Genomic DNA, 18,294 nt, shown 5'->3' with positions numbered 1-18,294 from the left:
AATCCCCAGCCCTCTGCAGTGCTGCCACATCATCCGCCGACGTCACCGCCCTGCCGCCGTGTCACATTCCACATCACCATCCGCGTCAGCTGCCACGTCAATCTCCGTACCCGCTACGCGCCAAAATACGTCATGCTGATGTCATCATCTAAACGCGCCAAAAGGCACCGAAATGTCCAAATTTCGTTAAAAAGCGCAAAATGACCGTTTTGTTTTAATTCTATTGGTTCATTGGTGAAGTGCTCTGCATGCCGTTTACGACGAATTGCCGCCAGAACTCCAAATTTTGTCAACCAAGCGAGTTCCTCCCGCAGATTCGGTCCCTCAGCTCAACATTGCGCCTGTCAATTGCCTTCTGCACCATTAAAACAGGTATTTACCCATCTGTTTGCCTCCAAACCCTGTTTTTTCGCAGTTTCTCCATTAAAGTTGTTTGAACATCTGCAAATTCAAACCAAAAAGCACTCCAGCACCTGAAATTCCACCTGTTAATTCACTTGTTGACCCCCTGTTCAAGAGTAACCCGACAAACTTGCCCTCCTCTGCAAATTCACTAGTAAAACGCGTTTTTCAGCTCGTTTTTGCCGGCAGAGTCTCCAAGCTGCCCATCAACTAAGTGCATTGGTCAAATTTCTTTGCCAAGAGTCCCTTTTCTCTGTATAAACCAGTCTCCTAAGCTGTCTCTGCACAATCTGTTCTTCCTGATAATTTTTACCCAGTGAACCCGTTTCATATCAAAATTCAATCCAGAGATTCCTTGGGGAAACTTTCATAATCCCTGTTCTATTGTTAGTGGTTGCACTCAAGCTAAGTTTTAGGTCATAAACACTTAGAATTCCAGAATGGCCACTCCAACAACCTTGAACATCACTCCTCTCAATGCACCTCACAAGGAACTTGAAGCATTGCCTTTGGCTGATAGGGACCACTTAATTCAAGATTTGGTTGGGGACAGAAATCATTTGCAGACCTTCTATCAGCTGAGGAATAGTTACCTGAACAACAGTGACATTTATGGCATTTGGGAATCAAACCTGCCTATCTACTTCCTCCCTTCTGTCAATATTTTCCCTGAAATTATTCGCCTCTACTGTGAAAACTATGGCCCAACTCAAAGGGTAGTCAAGTCTCCATCCGGGAGCATTCTCTTCCATATAACTCCTAACTCAATCAACCAAATGCTAAACTTCAAGCAAAGTAAGCTTCTGGTCCCTCTCTCTATGAAATTCTTGCTTGATGAAGGTCCTAAACTCTCCAGCTCAGAGATAGCCCGAATTGCCAAAGTATTCATGAGAGCAGATCGCCAGCCAACAGGGCCACCTCCTTTTCTCTATGTGTGCTTCAATGAGGTGGGCAAGTTACTAGTTGACATGATATCCTATGTACTAGGTTTCAAAACAAGTGAGCACATTGATGAAACTATACTAGTCATGCTGTCTGCATTTAGCCCAGGACAACCCCCTGCTGTCAAGTATAATTATGCCAAATTCATCTCCAACAAAATACATGACCAACTAGTAAAACTGGATAGGGAGGGAGTCTTCAAATACTCTTCTTACATCTACCATCTATTCATGTATTACCAGCCAGACTGTTTTCAATGCCCCATCAAAAGATTGGACTCTAAAGGGGAAAAGAGGTCTGTGATTTTCTGGACCTCAGTCTTTCATGAAGTCGAGAACTCCCCCTACTCTTACTGTGAGTTCATTGACCTGTTTGTCTATCCAGTTTCTTGTCTCCTGAAGAGAACCCCTCCTGCTAGGCTATCCTATGACATGCAGAAAATATTGCAGCTTTCAAAGAACTACAAAATAGGTGATTGGTACTTTTACCAGAATCACACTTTCATTAGGATATATGGTTGTGAGCTCTATCCCTACAGGCTGCCCAGATATATACCAATGAGGCTGTTTGCCTTGGAGTATTACAGGAAACTCATCAATTCAGATTTAACTCATTTTCACAGTGCCAAGAAAAAGGCTTGCCTGAAATTCAGAGACCAACTAGGCCCCTTTGTCATGAACAAGAAAGAAGGTTGGCAAGATGCTGACCAAATATTGGGGGAGAAACTCAAGTTGAAAAGGAGTTTTTGGTGGGTCCCTTATGACCCATATGGCTTTATTAATGCCAGAAAAATAAAATATAGGTTGTCAGCCTATGAACACTGCAAAATCCCACAAATTGAACAATTTGCCAACCAAGATGAGTGGGTGGCAGGGACACTAGTCGAAGAGTTCACTCAAGAAGAAATAATGGAGCGAAATGTCAAAGATTTGGAAAAAACTCTTGACTTGGATTCTTTTGAGCAGGTAATATTCAAACTGCCACATCAAGTCGGAGAAGGCACATCTACTGCTGTAGCTTCACAAGCTGCACAAGAAAGATCTACACCAGCAACAGGTACAACAAAAGGCAAGGAGGTGATGGATGTAGAGCATGAAATAGTGATAGAATAGCCTACCACCTCAAAGGAGCAGAGTCAAGGGCAGGCCCCTTCACAGCAAACTAAGGCACTACAGGTGCCAGCTTTACAGACTCCTCTTAATGAGGAGAGAGGTAAAAAGCGGGATAGGGAAGAGACCACACCTTCAAGTGGGTCAACACAGCAACCAGAAGCCAAAAGACATAGGGTTGATCCTCAAGTTGAGGAAGAAATAAGTGAAGAAGTGATAGAGAGTCCAAGGAGGGAAAGAGAAACTAGCCAGCAAACACCTACTAGCTCATTCCAACAAGAGCAAGAGAGGCAGCATGGTATGGAGGTGTCTTCCTCAAGGGAGCAAAGCAAGCAACCACCTGGCATCAAAGGAACTTTCATGGAAATCAAGGCCCAAAATGAGTTGCTAAGAGTACAACTATATGATCAATTCCTCAAGACAACACCCTCCAAACAGCAGAGATTGATGGCAGCCTATGACTTTAAGGAAGAGAAAATGATCTTAAGTCATTTTAAGCCAAAGATACCACAACCACAAACAACTGCAGATTACATAAAGACAAACCTGGAGGTCCTTGCCAAGGACATACACCTGATGGACCAAATAGAGCTGCACAAGCAAACAGGTGACATGGTCTATGCCACCCTAGCAGACAAGGCCATGCTGGCTCATCAACTGAAGGAATCATTGAAAAATACAAACACTCAATTGGATTTGGAGAGAATGTCTTCCTCGGCCAAAGATAATAGAATAAAGACATTGGAGGAAATCATTGTGGAACTAGGATATGATCCTAAGAAGGATGCTAAAACCATCCAGGCCCTCATAAAGAAAAAAGAGGAAGATATTGCTGCACTGAGAAAGCAATTGAGGCTGCCTGCAACTATGCACCCTCAAACTGCAGAACTTGTACAAGAAAAGGAGGGAGAAGATACCATGGATCTGCTAATGAAGATGAACCAAAGAATAATTCAGATGGAGGAAGAATTGGAGAGAGCATTGCAAGGCAAGCAGGGAGAGTCGACCTCCCAGCCACCTCAAACAACTCCAATTGTTGCCACTGTTCCTCCCACACAAGCAGCAGCAATCCCTCCTGTTATCCCAGCATCCACAACAACTACATCAACTACAGATGCTACAGCAACAACAACAACAACACCACAATCTAGCATGAGCATGGAAGAAATGATGAAAGCAGTCAAAGAGCTAGAAGTTCAGGTGACAAAGGTGAAAGAGGCCAAAGAAAAGTTGGCCAAGCTGGAGGCAAGCTATGACAAGTCCAAGATGACAGTGGCTGAGAAACAAAGAGAAATAAAAGCCTTGGACAACAAAATAAAGGCCTTAGAGAAGGAGCTTACTTTAGACAAAACTCTAGCTGAAATCAAGAAAATTTTGTGGGCCAAAATTGGCCAGTCAATCACTGACCAATGGCGATCGATTCAGGCCATACATAAACAAATAGAATTGATAAGACTAGCTCAATTTTAGACTCAAAGGGCTAGAGTAGCATTGGGAAATATGCCAGAGCAGGCCAATAAAATGATTCACTTCCTGAACACTCATACTAAAGAGGAATTGGCAGCATTAGACATCAGTAGTAGGACAGATACTATTCTGACAGTGAAAAAGGTGCTGACCCTCAGAAATTTTGTGTAAACTCTAGAAAGAAAGTGCCAAGAAATGCAAGCAGAAATAGATGATTTCAAGCTAAAGCTTGCAGCATTGCAGAGCAGGGGATTGCCCAGCCTATTAACCAGCGCTGGAAGACTGCTGCCCCGTGAGCAGTATACTACCAGGATGAATAACTATGTTTCAAATCAAATTACAGCAGCCTCAAGTGCCTCAGAAGAAATAGGGCCTCCCTCTGGACAGAATCTTTATGACAAGCTAGAGAATCTATTTTACATTGAACATGAAATAAATCATCTTTTTGAAGTCCAGCCCAACTTTTACAGATACATTGAAGCTGATGAAACACTCATAAAGATACAGAGACATCAACTGCCTACAGAGGATTGGTGGCAGGCAATGCTGGAGATTTTACCAAGGTAATTTCGGTCCTTTTCCCTCTTTTGATCAGCTTCAGATTTTTGATCAGCTACAGATCAGCAACTCTAAATGCACGGGCCACCGATTAAAGCATGAAAACAACACACAGAAAAAGTCAAATTGTGACTACAGCTCGTTTAATAAAAGACCAAGTATAGATGACAAAGCAGTGGGACAGCAGAGCACTAACGACAGCAAGACAACAAACACAGGAACCACAGATTAAAGGCGCAGCTCCAGCCGTCTCACTCAGTCTTAAAAAAGTCAAAAATCTTTGACAAACTAAACCGCCAGCACACTAACATTTACTCTGCTATTTATTTCTCTCATTTACTTCTTTTTGAAGAGTTGGTGAACAAAGTTATTGCATGAAGACTTATCTACAAGATATTTTCTATATCATTTTTGTATAAATACCTCCCCATAGAATGTATTTGGGGTTGGTGATTTTCTTTCTAGACTGCGCTGTAATTTTTGAGACTCTCTAATACAAGTGGCTGTTGAAGTTCATGGTTTCTGCACCGCCTGAATGTGCAAATGATGTTCTGGGACCTGCTACAAAATTCCTGTGTCATTCAATGGAACAATAAGTTATTCTAAACTGTGTTTTATGTTTTCTGTGTTTACAAATTTCATATATGTTCCATAATCTTGGTAACAGAGAAGAAAGAATAGCCCAGGATTTGTTTAAATGCACCCTGTGTTCAATCTCTGCTATTAATTGTGTTTTCTTCAGGATTAGTCATAAATATGAATTCTTAACTGCTCATGTTTGCACTGATTCCTTCATTTTGAATACTATTTAGGAATTCTTAATTGCTCCTGAATAATATTCATGCACTTTCCCTCTACCAGCAGAATGGAAGATTCTTGATTGCCTTTCATTCCCTGACTTCATTCCATCAATTTCAGATTTCAAAATTGTTCCAAGACTGTCTATCTTGCTCTGTAGTATTACCATTTACCCAAGAGACACTTTCAGCAGTACACCATCATTGACTCCATTGCCCAATAGTATAGACTGTTTTGGAATTGCATCCCAGCTCTGCCTGAAATCACCATCCAACAAACTTAAAACAAAACTCTGTGCATCATAACTAGCCTAAAATACACCAAAACAAAGCTAAATTACAAAGAGAGAGCCCTCTCTGGTTGCAGGCAGGCTAGGACCTGCAGCTAAAAGATTGGTTAGTGGTTACCTCGGCCATATTCCCTTTAGGAGGCAGGGAACAACCTGAGTGATAACATCATTGGCGACTCCACTGGGGATGAAAATGGTTATTTGCAACTGCTGTCTATTTTCTAAAGCTACAGATGGAGTCTGAAGTTAGCCAGGTAGCCTTTGAAACTGTCTTTGCTCTGCATTTACAGGAGTAAATAAAAGCTGCTTCAGTCAATCTCCAGTATAGTTTTAGGCTATAAACAATTGTTCCAAAGATTTGATCAGTTTCCCTGTTTCAACATATTTAAAGGAAAGACCAAAGCCTCCTATATTTTAGAGAAACTCTTGTAGAATATTGTGAAAAACTGTGATCTAAAAAACATTCCCAGAAGATACCGAAAACAAATTTAGAAGCTGGCTCCAAAGAAGAAAACCAAGTACACTAGGTCAAACCCTGACCCAGATCCTCCAGCTATTTTTGAAAATCCCAATTTAATTTCTAAGACCCTTCAGAAACAAGAAGCTCAAGAAAATTCTGCTGGTTTATACCTTGAAACAGTTCAGCAGAACTATATCCCAACTCCTGCTAAAGCCTCAGTCCGTCCTCACATTACTGCTGCTTCTCCTAGTTCTTCATCCACCTCTCAAAGCACCTTCTCCACACCTCCATCTACTGCACATATTTCTACCACTATCCCTGCTGTTTCAACTGTCCCATTTCTTCCTGTTGTCCCATTTATCCCTGTAAGTATGGCGAACCGTTATGCTCCTTTACAGTTTCAAAGGCTACCCAGGGGCTATGCCTCAGGATTATCAGAGTAAAATCACATATTTTGATGGTAGTGGCTCCTATACAGCCCAGCAACACACTAAGAAAATGCAAGATTATTTTGAGAACTATGAAATAGATGATGATGATGTGAGAATGAAGATTTTTTTCCAAAGTCTAACTGGTGATGTGAGAATTTGGTTTAGAGCACTTGCTGCAAATTATATAGCTGATTCAGAAGCTCCTTATCAATCCTTCCTAAACAGATGGGAAAAGAAGAAGGACCCTCTACACATTTTAACAAAATATGACAACTTGAAAAGAGGCCCACAAGAAACTGTCCAAGACTATTGTGCTAGGTTCAACAATGTTTATAATGCTATTCCTCAAAACCTTAGACTTCCACCTGATTTAGCTTTGATCAAATTCCCAGATGGATTTGATTCTGACATGGCATATCAACTGAGGGAAAGAACCAATCCAAGTTTAGCAGACATGCAGAATATAGCTGTTAGTTTGGAGGCAAATCTAATTGCTAAACAAAATCGGGCAAGAGCTGAAAGAAGATCAACTTTCAAAGAAGAACCTTCAACATTTGAACAAAAACTTGATGCAATCATCAAAGGCATGGACAGACTTGGGAATAGGGTGGAAACTATTGAAAAGAAATCATCATGGGAAGGTAAACCAAGTAACACTCCAAGAAACCCAAACTTTAGAAAAAATCAAAATCCAAATGTTGGAAGGGCTGGCCCTGACCAGAACATCAGACCTCCATTTCAAGAGAACTATGCCGAAGCCTCAACATCCAGTGAACCAACAGAGGACACCCAAATCAATCTAATGGGGTTAAACAATGAGCAACAAATTTTCCTAACACAAGATGACCAAGAAGCCCATAACCTCAATCAATTTCAAACCAAGTCCGGAGAGTCATTTGATTTTAGGGAAGGCTATGATGCAGCAGTCTATGAGGTTCACAAACTGTACAAATTGAGAAGCAGAACCATAGATGCGCCTGAGCCCACCAAGCTGAAGGATACCAAGCAGTCGAAGAAAACAAAAGATAAAACTGTCCTGACAGAACCCTCTGCTAAAATAGATCCACACCCAAAGGAAGTCACTGTGGAAGATATATCAGACTTACAACCTTCAAAGAGCCAGTCATTCACACCCCATTCTTCAAAATAAAATTTGAATCACCCTCTCGAAAACAATTTCAAATCAGATGTACCTCAAAACAACACTCATAATCAAGAGAAGGTCACTGAAAATTCAACTGAGAAAGAAAAGTATGTTATCCATAATGGAAAATTGCAAATAGAAAAACCTTTCAACTTAGAAACAGAAATAGGTAAGCTGAAAATAGCTATTCCTCTCTCTGAATTGGCCAAACATGAAATATACAGATAACAAATCAATAGGTCACTACAAATACCAGAGAATAGGGATGCAGTCAATGTTATTGATGATCAACCAGAACTGATTTTTGGTCCTGAAGTCAACGGTAAAACAGCAGATGGAGGAGTTCCTCCATTCTATGTGAGCTTAAATATTCATGACAAAGTGCTGCATAATGTTATGTTTGATTCGGGAGCTTCCCATAACCTAATGCCTAAATCTGTGATGGAGAGACTAGATCTAGATATCACAAGGCCCTACAAAGACTTATTCTCCTTTGATTCCAGCCAGGTTAAGTGTCTAGGCCTAATTAAAGACCTTTGTGTATCTTTAGTCCAATATCCAACTAAAACAATCTTGATGGATGTGGTGGTAGCTGATATTCCACCTAAGTATGGTATGCTTTTGTCCAGATCTTGGGGTGCAAAACTCTAAGGATCTTTGCAACTAGACATGTCTTATGCCACTATTTCAGTCTTTGGACAGCCAAAGAGATTGTATCGGGAAGCATTAATGAAATATGTGGTTAGTAGTTAAGTAAAACCCCAAAACTTCCCCATCTATTCTATGCATTCCGACCTGGATTCATTCATTTTATATAATGCTGGCATGTGTCCCAAAACTGATGTCAAACTCCTAAAAGCAACACAAACACAAAGCATAGAGGAACAATCTAGTGCTCAAGATCAAAAAACTGTTGATATGATTGATGCAACAAAGGAAAATGACATATCAGATGATTCACAAGAGCCAAATCTTCCCATTGAACAAGCTTCCAAAGCTCTTGAGGCTAGTCATACTCAAGAAATCTTATGGCACTTAGAGTTTGATGGCTTTGTGAACAAATTAGGAGCAAGGGCAGGGGTTTGGATACACAACATGCAAAATGACCATGCTGAAGGTCATGCATATAGGTTAAATTTTAGATGCACAAACAATATGGCCGAGTATGAAGCTCTGTTGTTAGGTCTCAAACTCATCAGAGGTCTAGGGGCAACCAAGGTTTCAATTCTAGGTGATTCAGATATGATTATACAACAGATGAAGGGAAACTTTGTTACAAATGATCTCAAGTTGAGGGCTTACAGAGGGGAAGCTATTGAAATACTTAACACTTTCTCAGAATCTCAACTCACCAAAATTCCTAGAAAGCACAATTTACATGCACATAGCTTGGAAACTTTTGCCAGCACTTGCAAGCTACCATTTGAACCCAACCACCATTTCACTACTGAAATCAAACACAGACCTGCTGTCCCAGATAATGTCAAAAATTGGCTGGTCTTTGAGAATGATACACAGATAAACAACTTCCTGACGTTGAGAGAAGAATTCTCCAGCATAAACATTGATACAAGCATCATGGATGATCAACAACGTATAGACAAAATTGAGCAAAGTATTTCAGCTGAAACAACAAATCTGATTTTGCATCCAACAGCTTTTGATGACAAGAACTTACAAGAGCTAAATAAAACAGATCTTGATGAAATAGCTGAGGCAAAAGCTGAAGTAATTGAACTAAAAAACAATTTTATGCCCACGGGCTTAACTCCTTTAGAGGACATATTTGACTCAAATGACATTCCTAGGAAGCCAAAGATGCAACCTCTAAATGCAGAAATTGAGGACTGTAACATTGGAACTACAGAAAATCCCAAAATGGTAAAACTATCCAAGACATTACCTGCTGATCAGAAGTTGAAATACATTGACTTGTTTAAGGAGTTCCAAGATGTCTTTGCCTGGAGTTATGAGGACCTCAAATCCTATGATACTTCAGTCATCCAACACACTATACCTTTGAAAGAGAATCAAAAACCTTTTAAACAGAAGCTTAGAAGGGTGAATCCTATCCTCCTTCCCCTGATTGAAAAAGAAGTTAAACGTATGTATGAAGCTGGAATCATTGCACCTATCAGGTTCTCAGAATGGATTTCAAATCTAGTGCCTACTAGGAAGAAAACCGGAGAGATAAGACTGTGTGTTGACTTGAGAAATTTGAACAAAGTCTCTCTCAAAGACCATTACCCCCTACCTAAAATGGACCATATCCTACAAAGGGTAGTGGGAGCCTCTAGGATATCACTGCTAGATGGATTCTCAGGATTCAATCAGATTTTAGTCCACCCGGATGACCAAGACAAAACTGCCTTTACAACACCTTGGGGAACCTTCAAATATGTCAAGATGCCTTTTGGACTCAAAAATGTAGGGGCTACATTTCAAAGAGAAATGGACATAGCCTTTTCCAAAGAGATCCATGATTTCTTAGTCATATACCTGGATGACCTCACTGCTTTTTCAAAATCAGACCAAGAATATTTAGAACATTTAAGACAAGTGTTCCTAATTTGTAGAAAATATGGCATATCATTGAACCCAAAGAAATCACTGTTTGGCCTGGAAGAAGGAAAATTTCTAGGTCACATAATTTCTAAAGATGGCATCAGGATTGACCTGGACAGAATTCAAGCTATCCTCCAAGTCCCTCATCCGAGAAACATCAAAGAACTGCAAGCTTTTTTAGGAAAGATCAATTTCCTAAGAAGGTTCATTCCAAATTTAGCCGAGCTGATAAGACTGTTGAACAATATGCTGAAGAAATATTCTAAAGTCAAATGGACGATGGAAGCTAAACAAGCCTTTGAGGACATCAAAGCATCTTTGACAAAAACACCAGTCCTCACAAGTCCCAAGTTTGACAAAGATTTCATCATTTTTTCCTTTGCATCTGAGCATACTATTGTTGTTGTCCTATTACAGAAAGATGACCAAGGGTGTCAGAAGCCCATTGCTTTATTCAGCAAATCCCTTAGAGATGCTCCCTTGAAATACCGGATCATGGAAAAACAAGCTTATGCCCTTGTGAAAGCCATCAAGGATTTCAGAGTTTATATCTTGTACTCTCATGTGATAGCTTATGTTCCAAATGTTGTGGTCAAGGACATTTTAACTCAAGAAGGAATTGAAGGTAAAAGGGGTAAGTGGATAGCCAACATTTTAGAGTATGACATTGAAATCAAGCCTACAAAACTCATAAAAGGACAAGGGTTAGCTAAACTGATGACTGAAACCAATTTTCAAGCCCTTGACATCAATGAACTGGACAACGAACAGGAGATGGCGACTCCACAGATCAATCAAGCCTTCTTACAATCACCTTGGTATGCTGACATATGTTTTGTATTATTAAACCTGCAAGCTCCTCCAGGGTTGTCCAGGAATAAAAGAGATTCTTGAAAATGAAGGCATCAAAGTTTTGTATTATAGACAATGTTTTATTTTGGAAAAATCATGAAGGTATCTTGCTTAATTGCCTAACATTGGATGAAACTAACAAAGTCCTCAAGGAATTTCATGCAGGAGACTGTGGAGGACACTTGTATTGGAAATCAACAGCTGATAAGATCCTAAGGGCTGGATTTTATTGGCCTTCCCTGTTTGCTGATGTGAAAAAATTTGTAATGTCTTGCCACAAATGCCAGATCTTTGAAGGCAAGAGAAAGCTATTACCTTTACCCCTCAAACCCATTTCAACTGAAAGACCATTTCAACAATGGGGTTTAGACTTCATTGGCGAAATTCACCCTTCCTCCTCTGGAAAGCACAAGTGGATTTTGACTGCCACAGACTATTTTACCAAATGGATAGAAGCCATCCCTTGTAGGTAGGCCAATGACTCAATCATCATGCAATTCTTAGAAACCAGCATCTTGTCTAGATTTGGCTGTCCAGAAAAAATTATTACAGACAATGCTGCTGCATTCAAATAGAAAAGAATGATCAACTTTTGCCATAAATACCACATTACCTTGGACCACTCCACAGCCTATTACCCTCAAGGTAATAGTCTAGCTGAGTCCTCCAACAAAAGCCTCATTAACATCATCAAGAAAGTCTTGGAAGAGAATAAAAAGAATTGGCATAAAAAACTTGTAAATGCACTATGGGCAGACCGACTAACCACCAAAAGATCCATTGGAACAAGTCCATATGAATTGGTATATCGTCTGGAGGCTAGATTCCCTTCATCTTTGGGAATCCCTGTGATCAAGTTGCTGCAAGAAATACAAGCAGAGCCTAATGATATTCAGAGAAGGATCAATCAAACTATTCACTTGCAGCAGACAAGAGAAGAAGTATATTAGAGAACCCAGGTTCTACAAGATAAACTCAAGAAGATCTTTGACAAAAGAACAAAAGCTGAAGATTTCTTCATAGGAAACAAAGTGCTGAGATGGGATTCTAGAAGAGAGGATAAAGGGAAACATGGGAAATTTGATTTTCTTTGGAAAGGACCATTTGTTATTCAGGCTGTACAAGGTAACAACACCTATTTTTTGAAGAGTTTGGATGGCACAGATACTGAGGAAGGTCCAGTCAATGGGCGAATGCTCAAGCATTATTTTGATTCCCTTTGATGAACACAACACAACTATATAGTGTACATAAATATTTGTGTTTCCACCAGTTTTTCATTTACAGCAATTAGATAAGGAACAAGATGCAGCAGATTTTTGAGGAAAAAGCTAGGGAATTACACCACTTTTGGTGTATGTTTTGAGTTTACCACAAGAGATTAAGAAGAAAACTTGGGAGCTATAAAGATGATGATAAATACTCAGAGAAACCAGCAAAGACAGAGCTGTAATTTTGCACAGATCAGCTAATAAGGACTGCATATAGGCTACAAAGGTTCAGATCATTGGTTTCCAGGAGAAGGAAGTTTTGAATTACAACAGCCATCTAAGAATAAGGCCATTTGACCTGCTGTTCTTGGCTTTTCACCAGGAAAAGCCATCCCCAAGTGGAGCCACTGTTAGGTTCCTATACCAATAGGTTTCATTTTTCATGATTGACTATGGAAGAGCCAAATATGTTCATCTTTTCATGCTGCAAAGGTTCCATATTTTGTAAACAGGTGAAGAAAATTAAAAAATGAAAGGAGGGTATGCCCTAAAAGAATAATCAAAGGGCAAGAAAAATGAATTGGTCAGAAAAAATGATAGAAATGAACCCCAAACCAAAAGACCAAGAAAGTGGCCAGTCAAAATGCCACTGCTATCTTATGTGCAAGTTCACAATGTGCAGATATTGTTGCTTATCACACTTGATGGATGGCCCCACAGTTCAATCTGGACCATTCCATATTTAAATTTGCTGTTGTAGAATAGAGAATGAATACCTGTCCAAATAGTTCAAGCTTGGCAGATGAGTAGATAGGTAGAGAAACAAAGGAGCCCAACTGCTTAATCTGGGCCCTTGGAGGAGATAAGGGTAGACTTAGATAGGAGGGCAGTCAAAAGAAAAGAGGACAATCAGGGTTTGCTAGTCCAAATGCACCCAATCCAAAGGAAGAAAAAATGCTAGGTGTATTAGGCTGGGTAGGCAGTTTGAGGTTGCAGAAACAAGGTTGTGATCACTTTTTCTTGTCAAGGAAAACTCATCTCATCAATGACATTGGTACCATGGCAGTTGTCTGGTTGCATAACAATGGAAGCTTGACTAATTTCCCCCTTCATTCCCCCAAAGATCATTTACTAACATTCCCTCAAGAACCTTGGGATCTGCCCAAGGGTCCTGTTTCACTTCATTTCATGACAAATGCTGAGTTGAATCTTGACTCCACTTAGTGAAAAGAAGCCACATTTCTTGTGTAAAAATGATCAATCCATGTTCCTTTCACTTCCCTATGCCAAAGTTTTCACTCTATATACTTAGCATTCACCCATGTAATTTCAATTCATAAGGTCATATTAACCTCTAACTCTATTATTTAGCTCTCTTACTCATTTTCCTATCCCTATAGTACAAAAACTATATAAAAAAAACCCAAAAAGTGTAAATATTCCTACCCCATAGCACTATAGCTATATAACCTAAAGTTCGGGAAACATTGGTTCATTTGGAACCTATGATTAACCCTTCCGCGTCCAATTACCTGGGATTAATTTAACGCCTGGTTAAATTAATAACTATTCTAAGCCCTCCATCTAAACCATTCCTAACCCCGACGCCCATGTATGTAAGGGGTTGGTTTAATATTTGGTTAAACTAATAACCCATTCCGCCTGTTCAAAATCACATTAAACCCATTTTTCCAAAGTATTAAACCCCGCCGCGTCAAACTATATTATAAATAATCAGCGGGTCCCGCGCCAAAGTTGCTCGCCGCCCATCGCTTCCCGACCGCCGTCCGATCCAACGCCCGCAATCCAACGGTTGGCGGCCATATCGGAGCCCCTTATCCGCCGAAGATTAGCGTCCGGGGGATTGGCGGTATTGCTGCCGTACCCCCGCCACGCGTCAATCTCTCGGCGTGATCGGAGCCCCCCCTTGTAAAACCACCCTGGGCCAAAAGCGGTGCGGGGAAAACCAGAAACCGCCCGCCTCCTTCCGCTGATGTTAGGCCCATGTCACTGCATGACCGCGCGTCCACGTCACCCCCCAGCCCTCTGCAGTGCTGCCACATCATCCGCCGACGTCACCGCCCTACCGCTGTGTCACATTCCACGTCACCATCCGCGTCAGCTGCCACGTCAATCTCCGTACCCGCTACGCGCCAAAATACGTCATGCTAACGTCATCATCTAAACATGCCAAAAGGTGCCGAAATGTCCAAATTTCGTTAAAAAGCGCAAAATGACCGTTTTGTTTTAATTCTATTGGTTCATTGGTGAAGTGCTCTGCATGCCGCTTATGAAGAATTGCCGCCAGAACTCCAAATTCTGTCAACCAAGCAAGTTCCTCCCACAGATTCGGTCCCTTAGCTCAACATTGCGCCTGTCAATTGCCTTCTGCACTGTTAAAACAGGTATTTACCCATTTGTTTGCCTCCAAACCCTGTTTTTTCGCAGTTTCTCCATTAAAGTAATTTGAACATCTGCAAATTCAAACCAAAAAGCACTCCAGCACCTAAAATTCCACCTGTTAATTCACTTGTTGACCGCCTGTTCAAGAGTAACCCGACAAACTTGCCCTCCTCTGCAAATTCACTAGTAAAACTCGTTTTTCAGCTCGTTTTTTCCGGCAGAGTCTCCAAGCTGCCCATCAACTAAGTGAATTGGTCAAATTTATTTGCCAAGAGTCCCTTTTCTCTGTATAAACCAGTCTCCTAAGCTGCCTCTGCACAATCTGTTCTTCCTGAGAATTTTTACTCGGTGAACCCGTTTCATATCAAAATTCAATCCACAGATTACTGGGGAAAAGTTTCATAATCCATGTTCTATTGTCAGTGGTTGCACTCAAGCTAAGTTTCAGGTCATAAACACTCAGAATTCTAGAATGGCCACTCCAGCAGCCTTGAACATCACTCCTCTCAATGCACCTCACAAGGAACTTGAAGCATTGCCTTTGGCTGATAGGGACCACTTAATTCAAGATTTGGTTGGGGACAGAAACCATTTGCAGACCTTCTGTCAGCTGAGGAATAGTTACCTGAACAACAGTGACATTTATGGCATTTGGGAATCAAACCTTCCTATCTACTTCCTCCCTTCTGTCAATATTTTCCCTGAAATTATTTGCCTCTGCTGTGAAAACTATGACCCAACTCAAAGGGCAGTCAAGTCTCCATCCGGGAGCATTCTCTTCCATATAACTCCTGACTCAATCAACCAAATGCTAAACTTCAAGCAAAGTCAGCTTCTGGTCCCTCTCTCTATGAAATTCCTGCTTGATGAAGGTCCTAAACTCTCCAGCTCAAAGATAGCCCGAATTGCCAAAGTATTCATGAGAGCAGATCGCCAGCCAACAGGGCCACCTCCTTTTCTCTATGTGTGCTTCAATGAGGTGGGCAAGTTACTAGTTGACATGATATCCTATGTACTAGGTTTCAAAACAAGTGAGCACATTGATGAAACTATAATAGTCATTTTGTCTGCATTTAGCCCAGGACTACCCCCTGCTGTCAAGTATAATTATGCCAAATTCATCTTCAACAAAATACATGAACAACTAGTAAAACTGGATAGGGAGGGAGTCTTCAAATACTCTTCTTACATCTACCATCTATTCATGTATTACCAGCCAGACTGTTTTCAATGCCCCATCAAAAGATTGACTCTAAAGGGGAAAAGAGGTATGTGATTTTCTGGACCTCAGTCTTTCATGAAGTCCAGAACTCCCCCTACTCTTTCTGTGAGTTCATTGACCTGTTTGTCTATCCAGTTTCTTGTCTCCTGAAGGGAACCCCTCCTTCTAGGCTATCCTATGACATGTAGAAAATATTGCAGCTTTCAAAGAACTACAAAATAGGTGACTGGTACTTTTACCAGAATCACACTGTCATTAGGATATATGGCTGTGAGCTCTGTCCCTACAGGCTGCCCAGATATGTACCAATGAGGCTGTTTGCCTTGGAGTATTACAGGCAACTCATCAATTCAGATTTAACTCATTTTCACAGTGCCAAGAAAAAGGCTCACCTAAAATTCAGAGACCAACTAGGCCCCTTTGTCATGAACAAGAAAGAAGGTTGGCAAGATGCTGACCAAATATTGGGGGAGAAACTCAAGTTGAAAAGGAGTTTTTGGTGGGTCCCTTATGACCCAGATGGCTTCATTAACGCCAGAAAAATAAAATATAGGCTGTCAGCCTATGAACACTGCAAAATCCCACAAATTGAACAATTTGCCAACCAAGATGAGTGGGTGGTAGGGACACTAGTCGAAGAGTTCACTCAAGAAGAAATAATGGAGCGAAATGTCAAAGATTTGGAAAAAACTCTTGACTTGGATTCTTTTGAGCAGGTAATATTCAAACTGCCACATCAAGTCAGAGAAGGCACATCTACTGCTGCAACTTCACAAGCTGCCCAAGAAAGATCTACACCAGCAACAGGTACAACAAAAGGCAAGGAGGTGATGGATGCAGAGCAGGAAACAGTGATAGAACAGCCTACCACCTCAAAGGAGCAGAGTCAAGGGCAGGCCCCTTCACAACAAACTGAGGCACTACAGGTGCCAGCTTTACAGACTCCTCTTAATGAGGAGAGAGGTAAAAAGCAGGATAGGGAAGAGACCACACCTCCAAGTGGGTCAACACAGCAACCAGAAGCCAAAAGACAGAGAGTTGATCCTCAAGTTGAGGAAGAAATAAGTGAAGAAGTGATAGAGAGTCCAAGGAGGGAAAGAGAAACTAGCCAGCAAACACCTACTAGCTCATTCCAGCAAGAGCAAGAGAGGAAGCATGGTATGGAGGTGTCTTCCTCAAGGCAGCAAAGCAAGCAACCACCTGGAATGAAAGGAACTTTCATGGAAATCAAGGCCCAAAATGAGTTGCTAAGAGTACAACTATATGATCAATTCCTAAGACAACATCCTCCAAACAACAGAGATCGATGGCTGCCTATGACTTTAAGGAAGAGAAAATGATCTTAAGTCATTTCAAGCCAAAGATACCACAGCCACAAACAACTGCAGATTACATAAAGGCAAACCTAGAGGTCCTTGCCAAGGACATACACCTGATGGACCAAATAGAGCTGCACAAGCAAACGGGTGAAATGGTCTATGCCACCCTAGCAGACAAGGCCATGCTGGCTCATCAACTGAAGAATCATTGAAAAATACAAACACTCAATTGGATTTGGAGAGAATGTCTTCCTCGGCGAAAGATAATAGAATAAAGACAATGGAGGAAATCATTGTGGAACTAGGACATGATCCTAAGAAGGATGCTAAAGCCTTCTAGGCCCTCATAAAGACAAAAGAGGAAGATATTGCTGCATTGAGAAAGCAATTGAGGCGCCTGCAACTATGCACCCTCAAACTGCAGAACTTGTACAAGAAAAGGAGGGAGAAGATACCATGGATCTGCTAATGAAGATGAACCAAAGAATAATTCAGATGGAGGAAGAATTGGTGATCCAGGTGGATATTGGTGGCCACCTGCCAAGTCCACCTGGACCCCCACCATTGTTTCTCTCAGCATTTTCAGTTTCCTTAATTGTAGCACAACTTACTATTTTTAGCAGTTTTTCGGGTCCTGAACTTCTGGAGCCGTTTTGAGGCCCTAAACGACGTTTTTTGGGAAATCTGGGGGCAACATGGGTCCATGGACCGATGTTTCCCTTCCCAAAGTGGTAGTGCTCGGATAGATCTTTCTAACGAGCTATTGTACGCGTCAAACAGAGATCGTATGCCAAAGTTACGACCCCGGGAAGTTGATGTACCAATTTACCCAAACGGGGCCCACAGTTTGGCGTTTCATCTCGTAGGGTTAGGTTTTGGAATGTTAAGGGTTTTCCATTGTTTCTCAACAATAAATAGGCCTTCGAGCCTCATTGTAACACAGTTCAGAGGCATGTAGCCACCACATCTCTTCTCAGAGATAAGCTACTATCGCCCTAGCTAGTTTATTTCCATTTCTGGTTGTAAGCATATTTCAGTATTTTCCATTAATGAAATGAAGTATTATTTCCGCTGCATCTTTGTGTATATGGTTATCTCTGTAGTTTGTTGCGTTCCTGTTTA

Source organism: Pinus tabuliformis, chromosome 7, assembly GCF_031772625.1.
Source record: "Pinus tabuliformis cultivar Carrire ecotype Pingquan chromosome 7, CPIR1, whole genome shotgun sequence".
In the NCBI taxonomy this organism is placed as follows: Eukaryota; Viridiplantae; Streptophyta; class Pinopsida; order Pinales; family Pinaceae; genus Pinus; species Pinus tabuliformis.
The sequence above is the reverse complement of the archived record's forward strand: the minus strand, read 5'-3'. Positions refer to the sequence as shown.